This window comes from Heloderma suspectum, chromosome 1 (genome assembly GCF_057233095.1).
Source record: "Heloderma suspectum isolate Gila_16-S chromosome 1, 16-S_ref, whole genome shotgun sequence".
NCBI classification, from domain to species: Eukaryota; Metazoa; Chordata; class Lepidosauria; order Squamata; family Helodermatidae; genus Heloderma; species Heloderma suspectum.
The window spans coordinates 189,680,730-189,693,796 of record NC_139458.1 but is presented as its reverse complement, the minus strand read 5'-3'; positions in this window follow the sequence as shown (position 1 = coordinate 189,693,796).

Genomic DNA, 13,067 nt, shown 5'->3' with positions numbered 1-13,067 from the left:
TACCTTACTGGCATGTGAAATAAGTGCCACTGTTCGATAGTTTGAACATTCTTTGGTGCTTCCCTTTTTTGGTATGGGGATATAAGTTGATTTTTTCCAATCTGTTGGCCATTCTTGTGTTTTCCAAATTTGCTGGCATATGGCATACATCACCTTGACAGCATCATCTTGCAAGATTTTAAACAGTTCAGCTGGGATACCATCATCTCCTGCTGCCTTGTTATTAGCAATGCTTCTTAAGGCCCATTCAACCTCACTCTTCAGGATGTCTGGCTCTAGCTTACTGACCACACCGTCAAATCTATCCCCGATATTATTATCCTTCCTGTACAGATATTCTGTATATTCTTGCCACCTTTTCTTGATCTCTTCTGCTTCTGTTAGGTCCTTGCCATCTTTGTTTTTGATCATACCCATTTTTGCCTGGAATTGACCTCCGATGTTGCTAATTTTCTGGAAGAGGTCTCTTGTCCTTCCTATTCTATTATCTTCTTCTGCTTCCGCGCATAGCTTGTTTAAAAATAATTCCTTATCTCTTCTGGCTAACCTCTGGAATTTTGCATTTAATTGGGCATCTCTCCCCCCATCACTGTTGCCTTTTGCTTTCCTTCTTTCTTGGGCTGCTTCCAGTGTCTCAGCAGACAGCCATCTTGCCTTCTAGGTTTTCTTTTTCTTTAAGACGTTTTTTGTTGCTGCCTCCTGAACAATGTTGCGAACTTCTGTCCATAGTTCTTCTGGGTTACTAGATAGTTACTAGATCCAGTAAATCTAGTCCCTTAAATCTGTTCTTCACCTCTGCTGCATATTCATTAGGAATATTAGTGACCTCATATCTAACTGCTCTGTGGGTCTTCCCTATTCTCTTTAGTCTGATTCTAAATTGTGCAATGACTAAGAAGTTCATGATCTGAACTACAATCAGCTCCAGGTCTTGTTTTTACCAACTGCATAGATGTCCGCCACCTTTGGCTACAAAGGATGTAGTCAATCTGATTTCGGTGTCAACCGTCTGGTGAAGTCCATGTATAAAGTCGTCTCTTAGGTTGTTGGAAGAGAGTGTTTGTTATGCACAGTGAGTTGTCTTGGCAAAATTCTATCAGTCTATGTCCTGCCTCATTTTGTTCTCCCAGACCATGCTTGCCTGTAATTCCAGGTATCGTTTGACTACCCACCTTAGCATTCCAGTCTCCTGTAATGAAAATAACATCTTTTTTTTTGGCGTACTATCCAGTAGGTGCTGCAGATCCTCGTAGAACTGATCTACTTCTGCTTCTTCAGCATCTGTGGTTGGGGCGTATATTTGGATCACTGTTAAATGGCTTACCCTGAATTCAAATTGAGATCATTCTGTCATTTTTTGGATTGTATCCAAGCACTGCTTTAGCCACTTTATTATTAATTATGAAGGCTACTCCCATTTCTTCTGTGGTCCTCTTGTCCACAGTAGTAGATCTGGTGGTCATTTGATGTGAAGTGGCCCATTCCAGTCCATTCCAGTTCACTGACACCCAAAATGTCTATATTTAATCTTGACATCTCCCCAATAATCACATCCAATTTGCCCTGGCTCATAGCTCTTACATTCCAGGTTCCTATGGTGTGTTGATCTTTAGAACGTCGGATTCGTCGTTCACCACCAGCACCATCGGCTGCTAGCCGTCCTTTTGGCTTTGAGCTAGCTGCGTCATCACATCTGGGGCTAGTTGAACTTATCCCCTGTTCCTCCCCAGTAGCATTTTGACCATCTTCCGACCTGGGAGTCCCATCTTCCGATGGTATACCGACATCTCTCTGGTTGTACTGATCCATTTAGTTTTCATGGCAAGAATACTGGGGTGGGTTGCTGTTTCCTTCCCCAGGGATCGTATTTAGTCTGACCTCTCTGCCATGACCTTCCCATCTTGGGTGTCCCTTCACGGTTTAGCTCATGACATCATTGAGGTGCTCAAGCTCCAGCACCACGACAAGGTAACGATCTCCTTTGCTGAAGATATATATATATATATATATATATATATATATGCCCAAATATTAAGGTCCTCTGCCAGTGGATTCCTTCAAGTGCTCCCAGTCAGAAGTGAAATAGGTAGCAACTAGAGAGAGGGCATTTGGGGTTGTTCATGGAACACCTTGCCCAAAGGTGTCTGCTGGCACCTACTGTGCTATCCTTTAGGTGCCAGGCAAAAACGTTTCAATTCACCTAGGCCTCTTTGGCAATTTTAAACATTTTGATGTTTTAATCATTATCTTGATTACATTTTATGGCTTTTTAAAAAAATAAACCACCCTGGGATCATTTTGATGAAAGGCGATATATACATTCCTTAAATAGATAAATCTATTATAGCACTGTTGATTGAGCTTCTGGGAATTATTTTCAGCCTTTTTCAGGTGCTACAAAACCTGGAAACCCTGTTTGACCAGAAACTATAATAGGACAAAAATTTGAATCAGAACAACAATGGCTCTATTACCGTGCTGCCTCCAAATCTCTGAAAATTATCATCTGTACACAATCTCGGATTTTTTCTTCTTCTTCTCTGGCTGTAACATATCACAGCAAAGGTGCAAATTTGAACACAGAGAGCAGACCACCAAATTGTGGGGGGGGGGTAGACAGGTGTGCTAATGGTTTTGTACTAGAAAGCCACTCTTTCTAGATGTGTGGATGGAATTTTCCCCAGGGTCAGAAAGTACTTTGGAAAGAATGTGATTGTATTCCTGGCAGCATGTAGCTTGGTTGACTTTTTTAAGTCATCTGTATTTTAGCAAACAATTCCTTACCTGTTGGTGCCTCGGTCATGATGTAACTTTAACTTACTTGGGATGAGTTACAAGGCCTTGAACCCAGGAATCTGAGTACATATTGTTGGTTTTTGAGCAATGTAAAATGTTTCTTTGCAGCTGACCACTTTCAGAAGGTAGGCCACACCAAAACAGAAAAATCATTCCAGGGTTAAAATTCCTGCAGAAAACTGACACAGCTGCACAGCCCTCATAAGACCGCCTTTCTTCATTTTGTCATCTGTTTAGACAACCATCTCCTATGACCGTGATGGCGAACCTATGACACGCGTGTCAGCACTGACACGCGTAGCCATTTTCGATGACACACGGCCGCATGCGGTCGCATGCAGAGAAGTATGGGGCCGCATGCCGAGAAGGACGTTTCATCCTCGGCTACTGCATGGCCAGGTGCAGTAGCCGAGGATGAAACATTTGCTGTAGTGTAGTGTAGACACTCTGTGCCGGAGGTCTGTAGGCCAAAACAATAGAACTCCGGCACAGAGCGTCTAGTTCTGGGACTTCCGGTTAGGCCGTTAGGGGATCTTTGACCTCACTTCCGGCCGGCGGAGCAGGGAGCAGCGGAATGCCATGGGGGACGCATCTCTGGGGGCCCTGTGATCGCCATTACCAGCAACCACATAACCACAGCAACCATCATCCAATCTACTGCTCTGGGGTGTCGTGGATTTCTAATTGACCATCATTACTGAGATAAGTGAGGGGGAGGCTGGGAGAGGCGAGGGCCTGTGCTATGGGTGCCGTTTCCCGCCATTAGAAATAGCGGCAGCCATCTTAATTTATATAAGGAACACCATTTTGCAGCATAGTGCAGACTCCATTTCACCACTGTTACTGTTGTGCATCCTTATTAACCCCTATTTCTGCTTATTAACCCTGCCCTTTCCTAAAAGACAGTTACATGTGCCATCTTGTGGTCAGTTAGGCTAGTTAACCCCTAATTGCCTGCTGGGCTAACAGGCTATCTATAATTCTATCTTCTGTCACTGCCCCCTGATGGAGAACCCAAAAAATAAAAAACCAAGGTTAAATAAAGGAAGTGGTAGTAGCAGTAGCCGACCCTTTCAAGAGACATGGACCGAGATGTATGGCATTATAGAAAAAAATGGCAGATCATTTTGCATTCTATGTACTGAAACGGTAGTAAGCAGAAGGTGGAATATAAATAGACATTTTGAAACTAATCATTCCCAGCTCTTGAAAAAAAGTGAGGATGAAAGGAAGGAATACATTTCCAGGCAGCTACACCTTTATAAGAGCCAATCTAATTCCATCCTTAAATTTATAAAAGGCTCTACAAATTTAACATCTGCAAGTCTGAGCATTGCTCACTCCATAGCTCAGCATGGAAAAGCACTCAGTGAGGGAGAATTTATTAAAGAAACTCTTTAATAAGATGTGCACCAGTTCTATTTCACGATATGCAGAATAAAGATGCAATTATTAAGAGAATATCTGAGTTACCACTCAGTAGAAATATCATAAAAGACCGAATAATGAGACTGAACACAAATGTACAACATCAATTAAAGAGAGACATAAGTAATTGTAAATATTTTTCGATCTCTCTTGATGAAACTACTGATGTCACATCACATGCTCAGTTGGCCATTATTGGTCGATATTCTGATGGTCTCACAATGAGAGAAGAGTTGAGAAAGTTAGTATCAGTGCTAACAAGTACATCAGGAAGCGAAATATGTAAGGTTGTTATACAAACATTCCATGACCTAAGCATTGATATCTCTAAAGTTGTGTCAGTGACGACAGATGGGGCACCAAACATGGTGGGGAAAAAAGTCGGATTTGTCAAATTGTTTACGGAAGCTATTGGACATCCGATTGTGCCTTTTCATTGTATTATCCATCAGGAGGTTTTATGTGCCAAGGCAGGATTCACCGACTTAAACGACTTAATGTCAGTTGTTACAAAAATAGTTAATTTAATAGCTGCTCGCCCCCTTCACAAGCGAGAATTTTCTGCACTTTTACTGGAGGTTGATTCCACCTACAGTGGACTGCTGATGTACAATAATGTAAGATGGCTGAGCCGAGGCAAAGTTCTTGAGCGCTTTGTGGAGTGCTTTGAAGAAATTAAGGTATTTCTTGAGGATAAGGATCTGGGAAACTTTTCTCAGCTCAATGATGATAAGTGGGTCAACACCCTGATATTTTTTACAGATCTCTCTGTTCATATTAATGAACTGAACTTAAAGTTACAAGGTTTTGGCAAAAGTATTGACGTTATGTTTGGATACATAAAAGCTTTTGAAAGTAAATTTAAAATTTTCAAGCGAGATGTAGAAACTAAAACTTATACGTATTTTCCTCGAGTAACAAAGTATTTTGAGAAGGCCAGTGCAGCTGTACAAAATGAAATGGAACCCTTGCATATAAAGTACCAGCATGTTTTAGACTCGTTACTTGACCAGTTCAGTGATAGATTTAATCAATTTAGAAGCCTAGAACAGACCATAAAAATAATTAAGTATCCTGATGTAGTAGTCTACAGTAGTTTGGAATTAAATGGTTTCCAATAGATGCAAATTGATGATTTGGAGATGCAACTTGCAGAATTTCAAGACAGCATCTGGGCTCAGGTGTTTGTCGACTTGAGGTCAAAACTTGAGAATCTGGAAAGGTGCCGCTTGGAGAATCAAGAGGAGTGCCACTACGAACAGGAAATTTGGAGTGCCTAGAACCGATTACCAGACACTTTTAGCACCCTGAAAAATATAGCAATGGCTTTACTCACAATTTTTCCCTCTACGTACTTTTGTGAGACCTTATTCTCAGCATTAAATAATATCAAAACCAACAAAAGAAACAGATTGACAGATGAAGTTAGTAGTGCTTGCTTGGGCTTGAAGTGTACAAAATACCAACCTTCAATTGAAGGTTTAGCCAATGAAATTCAGCAACAAAAAAGTCACTAATAGGCAGGTTAGTTAAAGAATTCCCCCTCCCCCTCACTTATCTTAGTTCACGGCACCCCACACAAGTTAAATAATATCAAGACCAACAAAAGAAACCGACTGACAGATGAACAAAGAAGTCACTAAGCAGGTAAGTTAAATAATTAGTTTTTGGTTTATTAAATACAGTTATATATTACAATTATACATTTTTGTTATTTAAACTATAAATATCGCGAAATTATGGTTTTTTTATCAAAGTGACACACCACCCTAGTTATGCTCGGTTTTTTGGCGAATTTTGACACACCAAGCTCAAAAGGTTGCCCATCGCTGTCCTATGAGAAGGGAGTGACAGCCATCTCAAAGGGCAAGGTCTTGAGGACCTCCACCCCTCTTAGAGGGTGGGGCAAGAGAGGAAGCCCCAACCATTGTCTACTAGTGAAAATGGACCTGGCTTTGAATGGGTTGGAATAACTCTTAGTTGGATACAATGAAGTCTTCAAGAAACACAGCCATCAGAGTTGGACACATTGCGCCTGCCCCATCTGAGTGAAGGCATGACTGCTGACACCCCTATAGCCCCCTGAGGGAGGGGCATATAACTCTGAGGAAACAGGCATATAACTCTGCCTACAAATTTCTCCTGGCTTCAAACTGTATGGACCGCAAAGTTATGTGCTGGTTAGGGGAGCCTGCCCCTAGTAACGGATGATGTTACTGCAGGCTTCAACCACATGGACACATTTAAATTAATTACAATTAATCAATGTGTTTAAAAACAAAAACAAAATAACCACGAACTGCACACCTCTGGGGTCTCCTTAGTGTACGTGCCACGTTTCAGTTGTCTAGGTTTCAGGATCTCAGCGCTATGGCACTGGCAGACAGACAGACACACATCCTCTTTTATTATTATAGATTACAGAATTACCTCCTCTGAACTCAGTTCTTAAAGTGCTAGGCCCTCAGTGTTGTTTTAAGTAATTAAGTAATGGTAGCATTTACCCGCCGTTGCCTCTCATGAAGGCTTAACTTGCCTGGCTGCTTACCTTGTTCTTCATGATGGAGGCTGGGATGCCCAGGGGCTCATCCCCCTCACCGAACTGTGGCCCCTCCATAAACTGCTACCTGTGGCATTGTCCTCACAATGGAAGGAAAGAATCAGTCGGTTCCCCCAAAGATCTGAACTGGGAATGGTAGTATTTAATTTATTCATATATGATGCGGAGGCAGGGGCGAGCAGCAACATAGCCACATTTGTAGATGATATTGTAACAGATCCCAGGTTCCTAGAAATATAATTAGATCTGAACAACAGGGCAAGATTAACACAAATTTATAAAGTAAATAAAGGAAAGATTTGGTCATGGACCATGGTTATATAAAAGAAATATATACCATATATATTTTGAACTGACTATTCAAAGTTGGTTTAGTTATATGTTGTTTGTGTATATTGTCTGTGTGCTTTTGTGTAAATGGCTTTTAAACTTTGTATATTGTATTTTAGGGTGCAATCCTATGGCTGCTAGACAGCCGCTAGATGGCCATAGGATTGGTCAGTTCCTGGAGAACCGCCTCCCCACCCCTCCCCACCCCCTCATAGGCAGTATGGATCGTCCTCGTGTTCCACGCTTGTAAAAGCAGCACAAAGCAGGGGGAAAGGGGGCATAACCAAGGCTGGGGTGGGGCGGGGAGTTTGTAAGTGCCAGTATGACACTTCCTATGTGTTGTCTGGTCTCCCCACCCCGCGCTCCAATGTCTTGTGGCTAGACAGCTGTCTAGCCGCGAATGCAGGGTGGCTGGAGTGCGGAGGAGAGGGTCCCCTCTGCACTCCTCCTACCATGCATTGGATAGGCGGTCACCTCTGAGTTCAGAAGCAGCCAACTATCCCCATAGGATTTCTCCCTTGTTGTTTTAACTGCTGTAAACTGCCCGGACTGCTTCGGCTATGGGGCAGTATAGAAAAGTGAAGAAGAAGGAGAAGAAGAAGAAGAAGAAGAAGAAGAAGAAGAAGAAGAAGAAGAAGAAAAAGGAAAGGGTAAATACACAATTCAGATAGTAAAGAACAGCAAGTTAATACATATAACCATGATGCCAGAATAAACAAGTGCTTCCAGCACTTAAATAAAGACAGTTTCAACCAGCAGTAACACTTATGCCACAGTGAGTCTGTTGCAGTTCTGTCTCTCCTTCCCCCACCCTCTGGAGGTGTCCCGTCAGAAAACACGAACCCCTAAAAGTCCCACTTTCCGCTTCGGTCAGGTCTGACACACAGCGCAGATCTTCGGTTCTTTCAGGAACAGACTCTTCTTCTTTTAACAGTAACTGCTTCTTTTTCCATCAGATCTTTTACTCTTGGGTCTTGGTCTTCTGCTGTCTCAGGTGCTTATTCTCGACTTCTTCATCTGTTTTCGTCTTCCTCTTGTGAAGGCTTTCTTGAGCTTCCCTCTCTGTCAGCCATGACGCCCTCCTTCCAGCTGTTCCTTCCCTCCACTTCAACTGCCAACATTCTTTTTCCATTGCCTGGGCAACTTGCTCCCTTCCCCTGCCCTCTGCTGTATCTATTTAATAAATTCAGCTCCTTCTACGTTACCAAATTATTCAAGGTGATGGAAACCAAAGCAGACTGATGCCATTTTGAAAAATTATTCCCCGACTCATTCAAAAAACATGTGGGGCGGGCATAGGGCCCCACATGCTGTTCCCACCAGGGCCGGCCCAAGGCATCTTGCTGCCTGAGGCAAGAGTCAAGATGACACCCTCTCCCATTTCATGTACAAAAGCTGACTGGAGTAGTAGCTGAATGTTTCTTCAACACTGGCAATGGGACAGATTATATTTGGATTTTTGAGCCCTATAATTCTGTGCATGTGGTGCCCTTATACTTGCTTGCTCAGCTATTGGGACTCTCCTGCTCTTTCTGGTTTTACTTTCCCTTTTCTCTTTCTCTCTCCCTCCCTCCCTCCATCCCTGTGTCTGCATGAATGTATTGCCCTTCTTCTTTTAGATGAAGACGAATGCACAGGATATATAGGGTTGTATCCAATGTTAGTCTTACTTAGAGTAGACCACTGAAATGAATGGGACTTAAATTAGACTAACATTGGATATAACCCATTCCTATCATAAATTATCTTCATATTTGCTGGAAACAAGATGGCTATTTTTGTAATAGGGTGGGTGTTATCAAAGATCATTGGTCTTTATTATTTACACACACACACACACACATACACACGCACACACACACAGCTTTTTATATTACAACCCAATAAAATAATTAATCGAAAATATTATCTGTATAGGAAATCAGTACTATGTGTTGAAATCTGGACCACAAAATTAATTTCTGGTTCCTAAGCCACCACCTCCACTTTGGTCCTAACAAAGAAGAAGGATCCATGTTTGTGTTAATATGAAATTTGTTTGAAAAGAAAATGGCAGAAATGCAAAGTACACTGTTAAGTCAGTGCTGGTTTCCATACATCGACGGAACAGAAAATAATAATCTGACATTAATAACACTGAATCTGTCATTGGTTTTGTGTTGTGAAGTGATAGCGGTAAACGGAAAATGTATGGCCATATCTTTTTTCTTTAATGGAAGTACAAGAATTAGTAGGAGTTCTGCTGTCAAATATTTTTGCATTAATACAATTACTCTTATAACCTAAACAACATTTTGTAGCAATCATTCTTCTTTCAGCATGCATATTATTGGCATGTAGATTTTTATCTTACATGTAATAATCCAAAACTATTTCAGAGTGCTAGATGAACCAGTGTTTCCATCTCATTTGTTCTTTGCAATATACTGAGTTTGTAGAATATAAAACATGCAGGGTTCAGTGCAAGACTTAAAACATTGGCTTATTGTCTTCCAGTCTAAACAGAAAAGGTAACAATAAGATACTGAATGATTTTATGGTGAATTCAGTGAGTGCTACAGGCTGCATTTTAATGATGCTAATAGTATCTCTCTGAAGGCTCATAAAAGCATCTGAAGGGTAATATGCACTAATATGAGCAGTAATTCATAAAGTGGAAGGTTTTTTTTTCTTGGTATAAAATTATTTTTTTGCTCTGCTTTTAGCAATTGATGGGCAGAGTTCCTATCTCCACAACATGGAACTTCCACAACTAGTAACATTTCCTCCAGAATTGCTAAGCCTTTACATTAATGCACATATTCAAAATATTAAGTGCACATTGTTTCATCGATAGTCACCCTGATCCAGAGAAAATTACCTAGTCCTATTGAAATCAGTGCACTTTAAATTGTGACTAGTTTAAATTCAATTGCTTTCAAATGGGGCTTAGGTGAAACTAACAGAGCAATCCTATGCATGTCTACTGAGATGTAATTCCCACTGAGTTCAATAGGACTTACACCCAAAGAATCCTGGGCATTGTAGTTTGATGAGGGTGCTGATTATGGGTGCCACTTATGAATCGCAAAAAAAGAGAAAATGCATCACCAAAAAAGGTGATGCAAATTTGCATAAAATTTGCATATGCTAATTCATATACACAGATGCAAGTTTAGAAATAATTGTTATAATTTAAAGAGACATACAGTATGTCTCACTCTAGTGTGGAAGGCTGTGACCAGATGACGTGTGTGCCTGCCTGTTCAGTCTGTTGTTCAGGGGCTCACTGTGGATGGGAAAACTTCTTATGGTCTTTTAATCTTTAAACTGGACTTGGGCAGGACAGCCCTTCAAACCGAGGAAGACTTCTGTAAAAGAGGACACGTGGACACTGTAATTTTTGCTAGAGATTCCAAGCCCCTCCTCACAGGGCTACAGTTCCCTGCTGAGACAGAGGATGATTATTAAACCAGTGAAAGTCAGCGGTATAGATGTGCTCTAAGGATAAGGAAAGCAGTGGAGGCGGGTGGCTACGATGTCAGTGGGGCAGCGCATCTGCTCTGGGTTTCAGTCAGAACCAGTCAGAACTCCAAGGGAGCTATCCGAGGTGCCAAACCAAATCCCCCAAATAGGTCCAGCACCTTGGATAGCTCCTTTAGAAATCTGGCTGGTTCTGACTGAAACCCAAAGCAGATTTATAGCTCCACTGACATTGGCGCCACCAGGTTCCACTGAAGAAAAGGAAGCCATTTTGTTGGATGTGAGCGTCCACTTCAGTCCATTACGCTGTATACCGCATCCAACTGATGATAAATTACAAAGGTAATACATTAAACTGAAAATAACTGCTGAAGTTTAAAAAGCGGAACAGAAAATGGGCTTGCTATTGTTGGTTCAGCAGCTTGAAGACGCTGAAGTAGTATTTAAGTTAACAATAATTACTTAACTTGCATTCATTCACAACCTAAATTGTGTGAAAGGATATTTTATGTTAACTTGGTGTGTCTGGAACATACAAGCTCATTGCAAATTATCAAGAAAGGAAAAATATAAAGGGTGCTAAGTAAAAACGATTGCAAAATGTCCTCTTAATGTGGCAGTAATAATCTCAGATAACAACTCTATAAAAGTCCCTTTGCAAAATGGGCACTGTGAGCTGGGCATTAAATATAAAATGTTAATACAGTGGAACACTAATAAGGAAGATTCTTATTATGGATAAGGAACATTATTTTTATAATAGAGATGAACACCAGAGCTGGGATGTCAGATTTGTAAAAACCTTAGGCAAACTCACTTCTTCAGATATATTCCATTACTTGCCACTGGATGGTTAAATTGTTAATTGCATTTTTTTAATGGCACTATATTGTTGGAAAGGAAATGTGGGGCAATTTCAAACTGAGAAAATGCCCCAAGGTAGCATTTGGGAGAGAAGGACAGGAAGGGAAATCAGAGATAAGGGAATTCAGCTACTCCAAGGTGGGCTCATCAGTCTTCAGGGACCATCAGCGTCACACCAGTTAATGAAATATGATCACATGATCAGGGACTCCCTGTCATAAATGGGGAATATGATGATGTCATACACCCTCATGTCTCATTCTCCATGAGTCATTCTCCAAGCCCTGTGTTAAAATGAACAGTGTTAGAGCATAAGAAGAGCCCTGCTGGATCAGACCAAGGGTTGCCCATGGGAAACCCCCATGCAGGAAATGAATGCAATAGCACCCTCCTGCCCATGTTTCCCAGCAACGTGTACAGAGGCATACTGCCTCTGATACTGGGGGTATCATATAGCAATCAGGATTAGTAGCCACTGATGGCCTTCTCCGCCAGGAATTTTTCCAGTCTGTGTTCTTCATCCACATTCTTGATTACCTCCAATTTTTTGGATACCAACCATGCCATTCCCATGAAAAGGTTGGAGTTATGGCACTCCGTATTATGTTCCTACACCTTTTGGTGCCTGGGAGTATTAAGTGCATGAAATGCAAGGCCCTGCGAGCCTATGAACATTGAGAGATGACAGGTTTTTGCTGCAGTATGAAACTAGGGAATAATATAATTACATCATTGTCTCTCCTCCCGTTCCTGTGTGTAACTTGCTTAAATGTCATCTCAAACTGCGAGCTCTCACTCTCTTTCTTTCGGTGTAAGTCATATTCAGCCGGCGCTCAGACATCATGATAATAGTGCCGCAGCCCAGCAAGTGCACCGGGCTTCCGCCAGGGAATTCATATTCAGGCATCACCGATCATTGACCTGGCTATTGTTGTTTGTGATACTTACTGGTAAACTTTTGCAATCAATACAACATCAGCCCGCATTGCACCTGGGAATGGAAGCCTGAAGCAGTGCACTTAATCTTGGAGCCAGCTTACGCTCCCTGCTCTGTTGCTAAACTAGGTAGTTGGCCTACTTGATGCAGCATTATTACTGCAGAGGTCAGATGTGAGCTGGCTTGGCAAGGGCTGATGAATGGCTGTTTGTGATGAAGCACCTCTTCCAACCAACAAGAGACATTTAATAATGATGGACCATAACTGCACACACAGAAAAACCCTTGTCGCTTGTTTGGAAGCTTCTATAGTTTGGAAGCTTCTATAGTGTGTATATAAAACACACACACACACACACACACGTGTGTGTGTGTGTATTTTAAAGGGGGAAATAGGTCAGGTATAGTTCTTTAAAGACACAAAAAGGATTCAAAGTTACCAAAATAATACTCTGGTTAATGATAGGAAATGCTTCCGGAGATCAATGGCTAAATGTACGTTAGCATCCAGTGGTGGCATTCTGCATGTGCAAAGCTCCTACAGTTCCTTGCTGAACCTCCATTTTCATCTGTGCACAAGTGTCAAACCCAATACTTTGATTCTGCCTGCAGAACTGCTAGCACAGGGGTGCCCTCCAGAAGTTTTGGCTTCCAACTCCCATCAGCCTTAGCCAGTGCAGCCTGGTGAGA